We start from the raw sequence: 15,951 nt of genomic DNA, 5'->3' as shown, positions 1-15,951 counted from the left end.
TGTTGCATTGTAATTGCAGCTTGTTGAAAGGGACAGTTCTGCTCTCTGTTCTGTCCTGGGCCTCACACTGCTGACACTTTCCTTGTGTTGGCTCTAGTACTGTGCTGCCAGGCCCTCATGCTGAGCCAGCAGCTGTTGCTGTACAATTGCAAGACGCGATGCAAGTAGAATAGTGAAAACAGACAGGCAGGAATGGTCAGAGGGATGAAAGACTGACAACTGACAGCCTGCACTCATGTTAGCTACAGTATGAAACCACACCCTGACAACATCTGCTCCTGTTAATAGATCTTCGGTGTTGGCATTGGATGAACTCACTGCGAGCTGAGGGTATCATCTGGCAACAATCTGGAATGCTTGGAGTAGCGCACCTGCTTTGGCAGCAGCACAGGAATGCAAGCAGATTGCCACTGCTTCTTACATCCATTGGCTCTGACAGGAACTTAAGTGAAGACATGAGAAATTTTGTAGGAGCATGGGAACATGTATCAGACTATGCATCCAGTCTGGTTTTCCTCACCTTCTTTTTCTGCAAGGCTTCTCCATAACATAGAAAGTTTAAGAACCTGCATAGTTCTTTTCAGGGTAGTGGGCTATACTTCTGTAACTCAGTTTCTCAGTTACCACTTAACTGATTCAGTTTGACAGCAATTTATGCTTTAACACTGCTAACAGAAGAAAGAACTTGGGCTACCATAGGAAAAGAACATGTCACAAAGTAATCAAGTAAGGAAGATATTTGCAGATTGGTGAACACATCATACGGTGATGAGGAATGAAGCATCTGCAAAATCTCTAGTGGACATCTTCAGAAATTTATACAGGTGAGGGCGTGTTCTAGAAAAAAAGGTAAATAAAGTGCTCATCTAAAATGAACTCATCTTTCATCCTTGGGGAAAAATGTTAGCAAATAATCGCAAGCATTTAGAAGACAAAAAGAAGACTAAAAATTTGTGCCAAGAATAAATCATGTCAAGACAATTTTCTTCTGTGATGTTCTTCTGAGAGATGGAGTAGAAAGAATAGTTATGTCATAGAACCACAGAGTTCAAGAATGGCTGAGGTAGGTGCGGCACATTTGGTCCATCTGGTCCAACCCCCACTCAAGCATGAACACTCAGAGCAGGCTGCCCAGGTTCACCTCCAAGGTTGCTTTTGAAGATTTCCTGGCAGGAGACTCCACAGCTTCTCTGGACAGCCTTTGGCAGTACTCCATCATTTGCACAGCTCTGACGTTCTTCCTGATGTTCAGGTGGAACCTGCTGTGTTCCAGCTCGTTGCCCATTGCCTCTTGTCTCGTCACTGGGCACCACTGAAACAAGTCTGGATCCATCTTCTCTGCACCTTCCCTTCAGGTATTTATAGACATTGATAAGATTCCCTTTGAGCCTCCTCTTCTCTAGGCTGAACCACTCCAGCCCTCAGCCTCTTCTCACAGGAGAGGTACTCTAGTCCCTTCATCATCTCTGTGGTCAAGATCAAGAACTGGACAGCATTTGTTGGCCTCACCAATGCTGAGCAGAGCAAAAGGATCCAGAAGGATCACTTCTCTTGACCTGTTGACACTGCTTGGCCTAATGCTGACACAAATATTGTTACCTTCTTAGTGGCTAACAGTGACTTAGTGGCTCTCATTCAACTTGGTGGTCACCAGGATCCCCAGGTCTTTTTCTGCAGAGCTGCTTTCCAATTGGGTGGCCCCCAACACGTACTGGTGCATGGGTTGTCCCTCCCCCATTGCAGGAGTTTGCATTTGTTGAACTTACTGAGACTTGCCAAGCTCACCCTCCCAGCCTGCCTAGGTCCCTCTGGATGGGGACACGGCTTTACAGTGAATCATCTATTCCCCATAGCTATGTACGATCTATTAATTTACTGAGGGTTCATTATACTCCATCGTCCTGTTTGTTAATGAAGGTGCTATACAAGACCAGACCCAGTACTGACCCCTCGGGTACTCTGCTTGCTACTCCCCTCCAACCAGACATTGCACCACTGACTACTGCCCTCTGGGCCTGGCTGTCCAGACAGTATTTAAGCCATCTCACTGTCTGTTCACTCAATATATACATTATCTATATCCCTACTATATACATATTCTGGCTGTACCAGTAGCTTTCATGCAATATGATCAAAAGCAAGCCAGGAAATCTTACAGTAGTTAAGACTGGTAGATGGTAGGACCACAGTTTCTTCAAAAATTGTTAACATTTAACTAATTTCTTCAAGAAAACCTTCAATATTTTTATGCAAAAACTGTCAATAATTCACTCATTCCCTTCTACGCAATATTTCCATTAGAAATTAGGATGATAGGCTACAACATGTAGATTTGCAGATGAGAGGAACCTAGCAGAGACTGCAAATATATTGGATATATTGGTGGACATACTTAGGACTCAGCTTAATCCTAGGAAACTGGGAATGATCTGGAAAAGTAGAAAGAAGTTAAACAGTGATAAGTGCAAGATATGGAGCCAGGAGCAGCCAGGTTAAACAGTACGGGATAGGGAACAGCTGGTGAGGTGTCAGCCCTGCAGAGGAGGTGCTGTTTGCTATGGTGAAACACAGGCTGACCCTTGGCAACAGTGTCATGTTAAGGAAGAAAAAAAGTGCTGACCTCATAACCACAGAATCATAGAATCACTATGGTTGGAAAAGACCCCTAAGATCATCTAGTCCAATCATCTATCTACCACCAACATTGCCCACTGTACAGCCTGAGCCAGCTGAGTACTGTGTCTGATTCTGGCAACACAAGTAATGAAAGACCCAGCAAACACAGTCTGCTACTTGAGAACAGGCATCTTTAGAGAGATCTAACACATTTCTAATATGTAAGAAGCTGCTACAAAAAGGAAGGGAATAAATTGTTCCCCATTGCCACCTAGCAATGGCATGAGTTTAAGCTACAACAATGAGATTTAAGCTACAACAAAAGGTACATCGGGGTTAAACAACACGTGTGAGCGTCAGAGCAGCAGTGACAGCAAAGCACCAGAGCAAAGCATATGAGACTGCAGGCTCTGTATTTCCAAGGTTTTCGGGGTATATGAAACAAAGATCAGGCTGCAAAAACAGAAGTATTTGCTTTAAAAAAAAGCCAAAATATTTTGTTGACTCGGTTGAGTGTGATTCCTAAGACTTTTCTATTCTCTTCATTTTCTGCCATGGTTTATTTGTAACACCATGAGTTCTTCTCAACTTGGATCTTTTCTCTGCCACGTTTTTCTCTGTTTCTCAAGCTCAGGGCTTACTTTAACAAACTGTTCTGTTTCCTTCCTAAATAAATTTCATTAAGTGTCCGACTTCCCAGTCCACCCAAATAACAAAGTGATTGGTTCTCGGTCTCCTTATCTCATATGTAGAACAAAACAAAGTGTTTTCTCGACCTTTCTGCCTCTGGAAATGGCCACTCTGAGAACATCCCCCTATTTCACAGCTGAAAACCAACAATACCTCAGTGAGCATTTCCCTTGAAATTAGGGTTTTGTTGGCCCTTTTCTGTTCCTAAAACCAAACCACACTTGCCCCCCTGGCTCTTGGCCCATCCTCTCACACCTGCTTCCCTGTCCCTCCTTTCACTCCTTTTGCTGCTTTTCCTACGCATCTTTCCGACTTTTTCTCCTCATTTCCTCGATCTTCCTAAACGCCTTGGACACATCCGTGGCTGCTGTGCTTAGGCGCCCACACACACTGCCTCGCTCCCTTCCCTCCTTCTACTCGAGTCGCCTCCAGAGGAAACCCGAAGTCCCGCCTCCAAACCAAAAAGAAACAGCGGCGCCCGTTCCGCCCTTTCCTCTGCAAGGAAGGCGGAAAAAAGAACACCGACGGAGAGGAAAAGAGAATGACCCCGACGTGATTCGAACACGCAGCCTTCTGATCTGGAGTCAGACGCGCTACCGTTGCGCCACGAGGTCCTACTGCGAAGCCGCAGCCAGAACCTTACAACTCACCTACAATGGCCGCCCGCCGCCAGATCGTTTTACTGCTTCGACCTCCTTTTCCCCCGCCACGGGCGCGCTTCCCGCGGCCCGCGCAGATCCCGCGCGTTGACGCCCCTCACCCACACACCGGCAACCAGCACCAAGGGCCTCTCGCTCCCTTGGTTGTGCGGAGCTCACTCTCCGCGGCACTGCCGCCATACGACCGCTCCTGGCGGCTCGCTCTCACTCCGCGGCCCTCAGGCTATTTCCGCGGCCCAGATACCGCCCTTTTGCCTGTTCCCACCTCAACCCACTGCTTTCGAGGACGTTGAAGAACACAGATAAAATATGTCCAGGAAAAGTGTTTTTTAAGGCACTCCTCGTTAGTATAGTGGTGAGTATCCCCGCCTGTCACGCGGGAGACCGGGGTTCGATTCCCCGACGGGGAGACACGAAATTGTTTTCTTAATTCTGTCACCTGGCTGAGTTGCTTACACTAAGGATCAAAAACTGCCGCCCCGGGTGGCACTTGTTTTGGCTGCCGTTTTTCTAGCAGCAGCTGGGCCTAACGGCGGTCAGTGCCACTGCCCGCGCCGAGGGAGGCTGTACGGCAAAAGATTTCGTGCCTCCCCGTCGGGGAATCGAACCCCGGTCTCCCGCGTGACAGGCGGGGATACTCACCACTATACTAACGAGGAGCTGCATGACGCCTGCGGCCTCCGCTGCCAGCGCCCCTGCGGCCCCCGGCTCCTCCCACCCCACCTCGGTGAGGCCGCTCTGGGCAGCGGTCTGCGTTAGGCCGGACCGCTTGAGGCCGGGATGCTGGAGCTCGTTGTCCCGACAGTGGCCGTTCTTGATGTGGGTGCCGCTGTGGCCAGTTTGCTGGCACGAGGAGGGAACGTGTGGACAGCCTCCCACCCGTAGCTTGTTTCCTTGTACACCCCGTAACAGAAGAACCTGTGCGAGCAAACTGGTGAAAATAGCTGAAGGAAACCTGCAGGCTTGAGGCACTGAAGGACCAAAGCAACCCAGATAATCTTCACATTTGTATTTTTACATCTGATTCGTGCAGACAGTTTCTTTTTACGGAAACCTGAGAAGCATCAGAGTCAGCAGTCCTTGGGTGAGAGGACTCCAGCACCTGCTCCTCACCTCCCTAAAATGGGAGAGGGGGAAATGGAAACCAATTACTCTGAGATTGGAGAGTGAAAGGCCGAAGGACACACACTGACCATATGTCTTGCACTCGTTTGGTCAGTGATAACGCGGCTGTGGGTTGTGTCATAGTGACATTGGGCAAGGAACTGCATGTAGTTTACTCATTGTATGAAGCTTTAACTCCATGCATAAGAAGTCAGCTGGAACAAGCAAGGCTCTCTTTCAACAATCTCAGATACCAGTAATATTTCTTTGGACAGAAGGACCCCAGAGTGGAGTTTTCAGACAATCATGGCTGAAGAACAAACAGCAATCTGAATGTAGAACATATAAATATAACTGACCTGTGACTAAAGCTTTTCAACAAACTGGCCAGCTCCTGCAAGCATTTGAAAATAAATGTGTTCCTGAGTGGATGCAACAAACACATACATTTTATCCTGATAAGTGAAAAACGTGAGCTAAAGTCTCATAATAATTGAATTACTTTAGAGAAGTGTCATGAGATGCACTGGTAGGGCTAATATCTAGTGATGGATAGGCTTTAAACCTCAGGGAACAGGATCAGAAGCAGCGTTGCGAGGCTGGTCTAAACTTGCCGGGCAGGATCAAGCTTTATTCAAAAGATGTTGATGAGTAGATTTAACTTGTGCGACTTTCTGGTGGATCAGATATTGGCTGTCTGCACTTTGTGGGACTGATTGCGTTTGGCTAGTTCAGACTTTTCTGCCTGTCACTTCCCAGTCTCTTCCCTGATCCCTGTGGTCAGGGAGCTGAGCTGAGAACAGCCTTGTCTAAGAGGTGGTGCTTGCTGCAGTCCTGAGCTGCTGCTCTTTGCTCACATCTGGTTTTGCCTCAAACTTTTGCACAGACCTCTTCTTTGTTCTTGTGTCTTATCCTATTTTCAGTACATACATTGCTCAGTATATTGCTATGTGTATTTTCTCAGAATGGCAACTAGTTTAGTGATGAGAGCCCTTGGTTATGCCTCAATCCACTGCCCCAACCCCATTTCTGGACAGGTACTGTTAGCTTCATCATCCATCTTACATGTTTTGTGTCTTCTTCCAACAGGGACAATCCTAAAACAAAAGTGGCAGTCAATATGCAAACTCTTCCCACTCCCTATTTGGTAGGGAGAACAAGCATATCTACTTAAAACACCTACTCTGATCAAAGCTGGTAATGGTAAATAGGGTTAGGTTAACCAACTATTCTACTGTGGTGAAAATGAATATCTTGACCACTTTTGCTTCCTCAGTGAAGTCTATGTGCACTTCTGAAGCTATTCTTTCAAACATATCCTGCGCCTAGATGATGACTTACCTGTAGCTATTTAAGAATGGGGTCAGTAGGGGATGTTGAAGTATGAGTCAGAGAAACAAAAGTGCCGTTTTGGGGTGGATGGTCTAATACAATCCTTCTGTGACTCACAGTTACACAGCAAATATCTTCCTTGTTGATTTGTCACAGAGACCTGTGAGCAGAAAGTGGAACAAGTACTAGGAACCAGTATCAGTGCTCCAAGGTCTTTGAAGCTTTTGCCTGCTCCTTGGTATTTGCATATGGCTATTCTGTGTGCCTAATTAAAACCTTCCATGCTTTCCTCATCATGGTACTAGCTCTGTGATTAGCTCTCATTAGGCTGCTGATCCCTGGAGCAACAGTTGTCTGCAAGAGGCCCTTCATGACCCTGAGGAGCAGTAGGTTTGGGATCTCACTCAGCATTGCAGTTGGAAGCTAGTTACCTCCCCTTCAGCTTGCTTAGCTGAATTAGAGCTTGAAACATGGTCATCCGGTTGTGCTTTGTGAATAATCACAGATGGAAGATTCTGTAAGCTCTTTGTTGCAAGAGATTGTCTTCTCTCACTGTAAATATTTTCTTTCTTTGTATCTGCTTGGAATTTGCCAACTTGCCACTTGATTGGTTTTCTCTTGTCATTTTGCCATGCTTCTCTAGGAAGAGACTGGCTTCACTGTCTCTGTGCCATCCTACTGGGTATCTAAAGACAACAATTAGATAAAACTGTAGTCTTTTCTAGGCTGAATAAATCCAACTGTCTCAGTGTCCCATGCTTCAGACCCTCCACTGAATTCATTGCTGTTCATCGATACCTTTCTTGTATTACCCCAAATTGTTCACAGAGGCCTATAAGCAGTATCAAATGCATCCAAAGGGCGTGGGGAGCATTAATCACTTCTTTCAACTTACTGGTTTTGGTGTTACTAATGCTGCCCAGTATATGATTAGCTTTCACTGCTACAAGAGCAATTACTCACTCATAACCATCCTTCTTGTTCTCCAGGACATTTGGGACTTTCTCCACAAAGCTGCTGTTTATGCAGTCAGCTCTTGACTGTTGCATGGGGCTCTTTTCTTCTGTGTGCAGGGCTTTGCATTTAACTTTGCTGAATCTGAAGACATTCATGTTGATTTATCTCTACAGCCTGGCAAGGCCCCCCGGAATGACACTCATGCCTTTGATAGTATCAGTTGCTTTTCTAATTGGAAACACTGCCTGGCTCCCCAGGCTAAAGGCTGAGCTGCACACAAGATCCTCGCAGTTCAGCTATGCTGGCACCCCAGAGTCCATAAGGAATGGATTTAATGTAGTGCAATGAGAGATATCAATCATGCATGCAAGCAGTATAAACTGCTTTGTTTGACCTCACTATAAAAGTGGTCTTCTATTAAGTACATTAAGCTTTCTTTTTTATAAAAACAAAGGATCAATGACCATAGTTGTTTTTTTTTTTTAAGAGGAAGTTATTTGATACTGTAGATGCTTTCTATTTTCTTGAGATCGTTCTTAGTCTTAGAATATGTCTTAGAATACGTTAATACTTAAAAATATATCTGCTTTGGAGTAGTCGAGGCAAATACTGGCTGACGTCTGCACCTTGTTGTTTCTGAAGTGCTACGACCTCTGGAGAACTGCCTTGATAATTATTTACAGGGTTTTTCAAACCAGAGCCCATGAAGGAAGCTAGACTAAGCAAATCAACTGCCAATGATTTGGATTTGCTGTACAGAGCTCTATAACCCCATTTGAAATATGTGAAGGGTCCAAACAGACAAGAAAAGCTAGCAAACAATGCTTCTAAATCAATGTAAAAAAAAAACCAACAAAACCTTAGGTGAGAAGTGAAGCCCTTCAGTGATGTGGTCCTTAGGATGCCTGAGTCCAGAAGAGCTGCTACGAAACTGAATTTCTTATCTACTTTTTATGCTCTTTTTGCTATCCATTCATGCATACTAAACTCTTCATCTTCTTTTTTTGCTCTGTTTCACTTTTAATTTTTGTCTGTGCCCTCACCATGTGGGCTCACAGCACAGGATTTAATGAGCTTTTTACTAAGAATGTATGAGTTAGAAAATAGCATATTACGTTATGTGAATTATTTCTGTACAGCTTTTGGCCTTGTATAAATTCTTTGCAGGCTTGTTGTACGCTCTGCATGACATAGTGGCCTTTTTTCTGTGTTAATGTATTTTGATCAAGTTAAAACAAAGTTTCAGAAGTTATTTGAAAAAATAATTTACATTACTTAAGGAAGTAAATGATCAGACATCCCACATAAAAGCAACAACTGAAGGACCAAAGAAATTAAAGGTAAAGGGGAGCATGGCAATGTATGTCAGTGCCTGGTGGATTAGCGGGAGGAGGGATTTAGGGGGTTTTCCCTGATTAGCATGCCTGGTATAGTTTGTACAGTACTAAATGCAGCCACACAGCTGGGCAGCTTCCTCTCTATGTTGCGCCATGTGAGCTGTCTAATAAAGGATGTCTTTTAAAAACTCGTTGGAGAAATCTCAGGCCTTGAAAATTTATGTCCTAACAATTGTAAAATAAAATAGACAAGAAATGCCCATGCAGAACTGCATTTTCTATTTAGGTAAAAAGCACTCTGAAAGAAGAGTTGAAGAATTTAATCTAACCATTTATATTCCTGTGGCATAGTTTAAATCTACTAGGTGCTCCCAGAAAGAATAAGCTCCTTATCAGAGGGAATCTGCATTCTCATCTCTTTGCTCCTCAAAAGGGATTTCTAAGTAAATGTACTGAAAAGATACCATAAAACAAAGACAAAACCAAAAAAACCTGGAAAGTTCTATTAGATCAGGAAAAGTGGAGGCTGGCTGGTTTTAATCGATAGTTTCAGCATTAGAACAGCAAATAACGGAGTCTTGCTTAGAAATCAGAGGACAGGACTCAGTAATTAAAGCGCAGGTGGTCAGTCAAGTTTATGTGAAGAATTCAGGTGTAGGAAATGTACAGTTTCAGAGTAGTCTCAAAAAGAGTATTTATGTAGCAAAGCCCTCATAGACATACGAGGACACTGCAAAAATTTGATAGATTGTGTGCTCATATAAGTGTCCTTGCATAGTACAGCTCTGGATCCCAGAATATCTCTCTCATATGATAGTCATAACTTTATTGCTTTGAAGAAAGTCTGCAGTGGACCCAAACAATTACACCATTGGTCTGTCTTAGTCTAAAATATGGCATTTCTTAGGATCTTGAAATTGTCAGTGATTTGCTTAAATTAGAACAGTGGTGCCGAAAAAGAATTATAGACATGAAGGTGGAGAAAATGAAAATCAGTTGTAACATAACTACCAGGTCCAACTCTCACATCATATTGGTTCCAGGATGAACATCTGTCAGTAAAAATGAAAAAAGAAAAAAAGAATTTAGTAAAGCAGAGCCCACAGAAAGTAATACAGGAAAAAGAACATCGGAGACTGAAGTTAGGTAACTAAAGCAAAGATGTCATGAGGCAGAAGCATCATACACAGAAATGAAACATACTGTAAAGAGGGTGGGGGCACATTTAAAGGTGTCTGTGTTCCCAAACTGTGAGTGATGCAATGAATTTAACTTTCTCTTAGAAAACTGATCATCAGAAATTTCTTTTATGCATACTGATTCTCACTAAGTATAAACATCAGGGGCAAGTGCAGGCTGAGTAATTATGATGAGGGAAACTGAATAGATGAAACATCTAAAGCACCTAAAGATGAGCTTGGGGAAGAGGTGCCATTAGTACCAAATAGTCAATGCTTTCTTAAGGTATTAAATTAGAAATACACAAAAGAATCCGAAGGATTCATCATTGGGAAAAAAATCATATGCTCCCATATGAGAACTTACTAATGCCACAAACCTTGACTAGTGCTGCTCTCTGATAGGTTGTACTGCTGTAAAACTGGAAAATCAATAGATTGAAAAGTCAGTGAAGAGCCAAGAATTAATAGAAGTCACTTTAGTTTTTACCCAGTAGCTCACAGAAGGAAAATTGACCTCACCTTGAAAATACTATCAGAACATGTACTGAAAGTACAAAGGGAAATGCATGTGTGTTTCACTGCTTCTGTGAACGTTTTGAGAAGTTTCAGAATGACAGACAGATGTGCATCACTGAAAAATGTATTGATGACTTACAATATCCAGAGCTAAGAGTGTAGAGGAGACAGAAGGCAGCATTGTGAGCAGATATGAAGACATCATACTGCATCAGTGAGGTACGTTTTGTTTAAGAAAGCATTCAGTAATGAATAGAAAGCATAACGAATGACAGTTTGGAATCTTCTAAATGGCATCTGAGTTAATGGACCTTAGATGAACAATGCAATGTTTGCTGGCAATCTTTCTCTAATAGTTCTACTAGAGGAGGCCATTTGAGCTTGATGAATGCTTTGAAAAAAATTATAATAATTTATAAAAAAGCATAAACTGGTAAGAGCCATCTCAGCAAAAGACAAAGCTGGAAACTCATTTATTTTAATAACCAAGCACTTGATCAAAGCTGCCAGCACTCTAGTGATTTATTCTAATGCTGGCTTCGCTGTGCATTCCTGATGCCACCATTTACTACTTCATTGTGTTGTGCATGGGGAACAAAAGAACACCCTCCATTCTGGACTAAACCATGCCTGATGGGGTAATAGTTTCCTCCCTTCACCTTTCCTTAGGATGTAGGGGCCACACAGCATGGAAACTACATTCTTCTTTGCCTTACTCAAGGGAGTGCTGCAAAGTCAGGTAGTCTGTGCACCCAGGGAAGCATGGAGAAATCCCAAGTGCTCCCCATGGCTTACAAAAGCTCTTACTTCAGGAGTTGGTTTTTTATCCTTGCCATACATTGTACTAGTGGCTTTTGCACTTTGTGGTTTTCCTCACCTTTTCCCCTCTCTTTTCAGAATTCAGCTACCTCCACCACCTTTTTGTTTGTTTGTTTGTCTGTCTTACTATTAAGGAAAAGATAGGATGTCCCAGCTCTTGTCCAAGTCAGCGGCATGCAAAAGAGCCACCAAAAGGCTAGAGGAAACTGCTGTCCTTCTTTGGCTGTGCCAGAAGATCTTTGAATTGGCCTTTGTCTTCTAACACCGTTTTCAGTGGGTGGATGAGGAATAAAAGAGCAGTAGATGCGTTTTTCATTTCATCAACTGGAAGAAGGAAGATAGTATAAAATAAAACATTAAAAAGCCCCTGCAGAAATTGCCGTTTCCAACTGTTCATGGCAGAGAAAAGCAAATGTGCACATTCACCAGAGATTGTCCAAGATGTGATGGATAGTTAACCATCTTCTTCAATTGTAAAAGCCTGACACTTTAAAAAGATGCAGAAATGAATCACAGTGCACTTAAAATTTGAGACAAGATATGAATATTTAAAGTCTGCTGAACAGCCAAAGCCATAAATGAGGAAATGTTGAAAATGATGTGCTTAGCACGGCTGCTAAAAGCTGAGCTCCACAGTACAGTGTCTCTGCAGTATGTTGCCTCACAATCAGAAAATTATTCTAATTCTAATAAAATCAAAGAAAAAACAGCAAGTTAAAAAAGTATCAGATGTATTACTAGGTACAGTCAGGTCAAGTTCAGAGAAGGCAGGATGTTTTACAAAATTCTCACAGCTGCTGAAGATGGGAGATGGTTATCTGTACTTGCTGGCTTGGAGATGCCACCTCAGAGAGATGAGAAAAAGGCTGAGTAATTGGTGTGGGGCAATATGTGAAGGGAGTCATTGTTGAGGTAACAATAATTAAAGTAATGGGTTATTAAAGTGCAGCAGAATGTGAAATAATACTTCTATTGCTGGAGAAAAAGTATAAGCAAGGTTTCAACAGTTACACTGATGTTTCTCATCACGTGATTAGAATGTGAAGGAGATTTTTGCTTTAAAAAGTGCTCTTCAGGACAATAATCTTCATGTCTTTACTACTTACCAGGTTAGTAACCTTCCCTTGAACTTCTTTACAAAAGAACTCGAATTTCAAGATTGCAATTGCACTGGCTCCATCTGGTGGCATTCATACTACAGTCCACTAAAGCCATTGATTCACAGTTAGATGCCAGAAATTGAGGTTATTGTTTTATTTTAAATGTTGTATTAAATGTAACAGAAATGAGTAGTCGTACCTTTGAAGCCCAATTCAGCTTACAGTTCATAAAGTGAAATACTATCAGCTATCTGGAACAGAATGGTTGGAGAAAGCATCGTTCATTTCCCTTCCCTCACTTTCTCTTAGCTGAATTAATGGATAGCATTTTGCTATGATGTGTTTGGAAAGGAGTTGCAACAATGTCTTACCTACTGCAGTAGCCTGTTGCACTTGGCAGCCCAGATCAGTCTTTCAGAGAAAGTTTTCATAGGAAAATTTCCATTTTGAAGTTAAAGCACTTGGCAGTTATTGGAACTTGCTTCCTGAGAGTTCTTGCCAGAGCTAAAGCAGATGTGCAATTAATGCCTGACTTTGTCCACTTGTTATTAAAAGCAAATGTGGATTAGGGAGTTAAAAAAGAATAGAGAGGAGCAGGAAATGGGGAAGCAGTTAGATCATTTCCTTTATTTATGCATGCAGGAGGACCCACGATTTGGAGATGTTGCCAAGAATGAAACTAACCCTTTCATCCAGAGTTGGGTAACTCTGCTTTTGCCCATTCTCAGTGAAGCAAGACCAACTGAGAGGAAGAAAATGATTAAAGTTGCATCATCAGCATAGCCCGGTCTCCCACCTCTGCAGTTTAAGTTCTCATTACCAAACACAGCAGGCTTCCCAAATGGATGGATGATCCTGCCCCTTCTTCTACTTAATAATGACAGAGAGTTCAAGGAGTATTGCCTGGAAACAGAGAGGGAGAATATTTTTGGACAACTTAACTCTACTGTATTAGCATTTGTGAATTGATACATGGATATAATTTCAATTATAGCACTTCAGAAACGATGACAAGAAAAATAACAGGAAAAAGTCAAATGTTTTCCTGTGTATTAACTGCTCATATTTGAAGAAATGGTACAGGCTTTTCTAGCTAAATGGATGAAGGGAGCACAACCTTTTCTAACATAGCTTAAGAAAAGTAAAGAGGGAAATGCTAAAAGTATTTTTAGAACCAGTTTTTTAAATGACATGAATACCATGCTTTTTGGAAGTTCCTCAGTGCTAAATACCAACAATATTTTGCAAATGGTCTAATCTTGGCCAAATTCTATTCCTACAAAACCTCACGTTTAAGTAGAAAACAAACAAAAACAAACAAGCACACAATAAAAATGTAATAGATATTTTGTAATGGAGTTACTGGGTTAGAAAGTCTGAAATTTCAGCTTTGCAGAATGATTTCAGACGGATTATTTCAGGTTTACAAAACAAACAAACAACAAAACACCAACAACCAAACAGTACAGTACGACTAAGAGCTGTACATATGTGAAATATGTGTGTATATATATATATATACACACACACACACAGATATATGTATGTATGTCTGCCACAGAATGAAGAATTCTCTAATTCATTTACCAGTATAGTTTAGCATAGTAGCTTGGCGTTTTTAATGCTTCTGCATGTAATTCTGCACACCTGCAAGTTCTTGGAACATTTCTATAACCTTTGAGAAACACACCATCAGATGAGCAATATATGCATGTGTCAACATTCTAAAATATTTAATATGAATTTTAGTATTTCTACATCTTGTTTCTTCCCATTTGGAAGTCCTGTCTTATTCAGTAAATTATTTACCTGACATTTCCACTCTGTGTTAATTTTACATCTACAAATCCCACTAATTTTGGACAATGCCTTTTTGTTTTCAAAATCAATTCCACCAGTAATATGTCATCAAACTTTAAATAAATCTAGCTTCTGAGCCATGAAAGAATATCAGAAATCTCAGCCTTGTTTAAAAGGCAAAAATGATCGAAACTCTGCATTAGGAATGGAAAGTCATTCATAACTCTACATCATATGATTAAAAGCTGAGCTAAACTATTTATAGCTAAGCACTGTCAAGAGCAATATGTGTTGATGAGAGAACCTGACTGCTGGTGCATTCCTAGATTAGTTACATGCTAATAAGACCTGGATAAAGTAACAAAAGGAATGAAGAGTGAAGATAATACTTAGAAGCTGGGAAACATGTTTAGATCAATTAGATAAACAAAATGGAAAATGAAAGGGAAAAGGAGCTAAAGTAGATAAAATCTTAACTTTCCACCTATTTGTAAAGCAATTCTGCTTTCTATGGAGACTCAAAAAATGCAGATCATAATGCTTCTAAAATTTACTGCTAATAATCAATGTCAATAATAATCCTAGTGGTAATAACAATAGTAATTATTAATACTTTATAAGGGTAGTTAATTAATTATAATAAATTAAGAACTGTTAAATAATGATGAGTAGTGCATTAGAGTGTGTATTTTCCTGAAGGTGTTTTGTTAAACAAAGGAAAGAAAGGTGTTAGGGTTCTGCTGGCCAGATGCTGAGCTTCAGCTGAGATATCTGGAAGAAGGATGTTGTGGATAGGTACGTATCTCTGATTCAAATACCTCTGTGTTTCAGGATGCATTCAGAATGTGGGTGTTGCCTTGTGCTAGTTCTACATCCAAACTTCCTTTTGGGAAAAACAGGACCGCATTTGAGATTTTGGCGAGCGAAATAACGAGAATGCACAACTTTTGAAAAGATAATGTAGTGAAAGCTATGTTTATAGAGAGGAGATTATACACAGAATTCATGGAAAGAGGATATGAAATTTGGAAGACTGTGACTGCTGTTTCTGCAGCCCATAAACCACAACATTTTCTTTATGTGTCCAGATGATGCAGCCAAGAGATGGACATAGTGCAGTGCACTCTCATTCTGTGCCAGGTCACTTCCTGAATGAGCAAAGAGCGAGAAGTTGTGCACTGACAATGGCAGTTTTATGGCTAATCCTAAATACTTGGATATGGTACAAAGAAAGGATAGGGATGGGTGATGATGTTAAGGCATTCAAAAAGCAGGCAGACGTGCCATGCATATTGTTCTAAATTTACTGATCAGGGACAGCAGCGATGCAGCAGACTCTTTTGCCTGTGTTTGTCTTCTCGCTCGCTATGCACATAACTGTGATGCCTAAGTTATGATCGCATATTTCTCATCTCCTAACTGCAGTGCTTGATGAGCATACTGTGAACGCTCCCTCCCTGTGTGGTCAATACAGAAACAGACACAGAATTGCAGTGTTAGGACGCGATACTCTAATTTCAGATTGCCCACAGTGTCCAACATTAGGCAGGATAAAAGTAAACTTGGTTAACAAAGAACTGTTATCCTAGCTTATTTCATATCTCCCTCCTCGTGCCATGAAGTTTGTTCCTGTTCTTTTTATTTAATTTTGGCAACACAAAAATATTTTCTACACCGACCCATATTTTTTTCTTTCTTTAAGTTTGCCTGCAGGAAGATGGACATAGACAAAAGCTTTAATTTATATTCTTGGTTCTAAAGAGATACTATAGATAACTATAGAGATTTTTACACTGGGAATGAAGATTGCTTTATATTAAAATGTGTTTCATTAGGTAAT

General features: G+C 41.5%; 1 long non-coding RNA gene and 3 other non-coding genes across 4 annotated transcripts; 2 read left to right on the top strand and 2 right to left on the bottom strand.

Annotated features, from left to right (window-relative positions):
- The first annotated feature begins 35 nt into the window (after positions 1-35).
- On the top strand, positions 36-11,583 carry LOC121109502. The gene is made up of 3 exons (XR_005849428.1): positions 36-1,355; positions 10,480-10,611; positions 11,290-11,583. It is a non-coding gene; the product is annotated as an uncharacterized LOC121109502 (long non-coding RNA).
- TRNAW-CCA lies at positions 3,849-3,920 on the bottom strand. Its single transcript has one exon. It is a non-coding gene; the product is annotated as a tRNA-Trp (tRNA).
- On the top strand, positions 4,304-4,375 carry TRNAD-GUC. Its single transcript has one exon. It is a non-coding gene; the product is annotated as a tRNA-Asp (tRNA).
- On the bottom strand, positions 4,553-4,624 carry TRNAD-GUC. Its single transcript has one exon. It is a non-coding gene; the product is annotated as a tRNA-Asp (tRNA).
- Positions 11,584-15,951: the final 4,368 nt, after the last annotated feature.

The sequence above is a fragment of the Gallus gallus genome, chromosome 1, assembly GCF_016699485.2.
Source record: "Gallus gallus isolate bGalGal1 chromosome 1, bGalGal1.mat.broiler.GRCg7b, whole genome shotgun sequence".
NCBI classification, from domain to species: domain Eukaryota; kingdom Metazoa; phylum Chordata; class Aves; order Galliformes; family Phasianidae; genus Gallus; species Gallus gallus.
The sequence above is the reverse complement of the archived record's forward strand: the minus strand, read 5'-3'. Positions and strand labels throughout refer to the sequence as shown.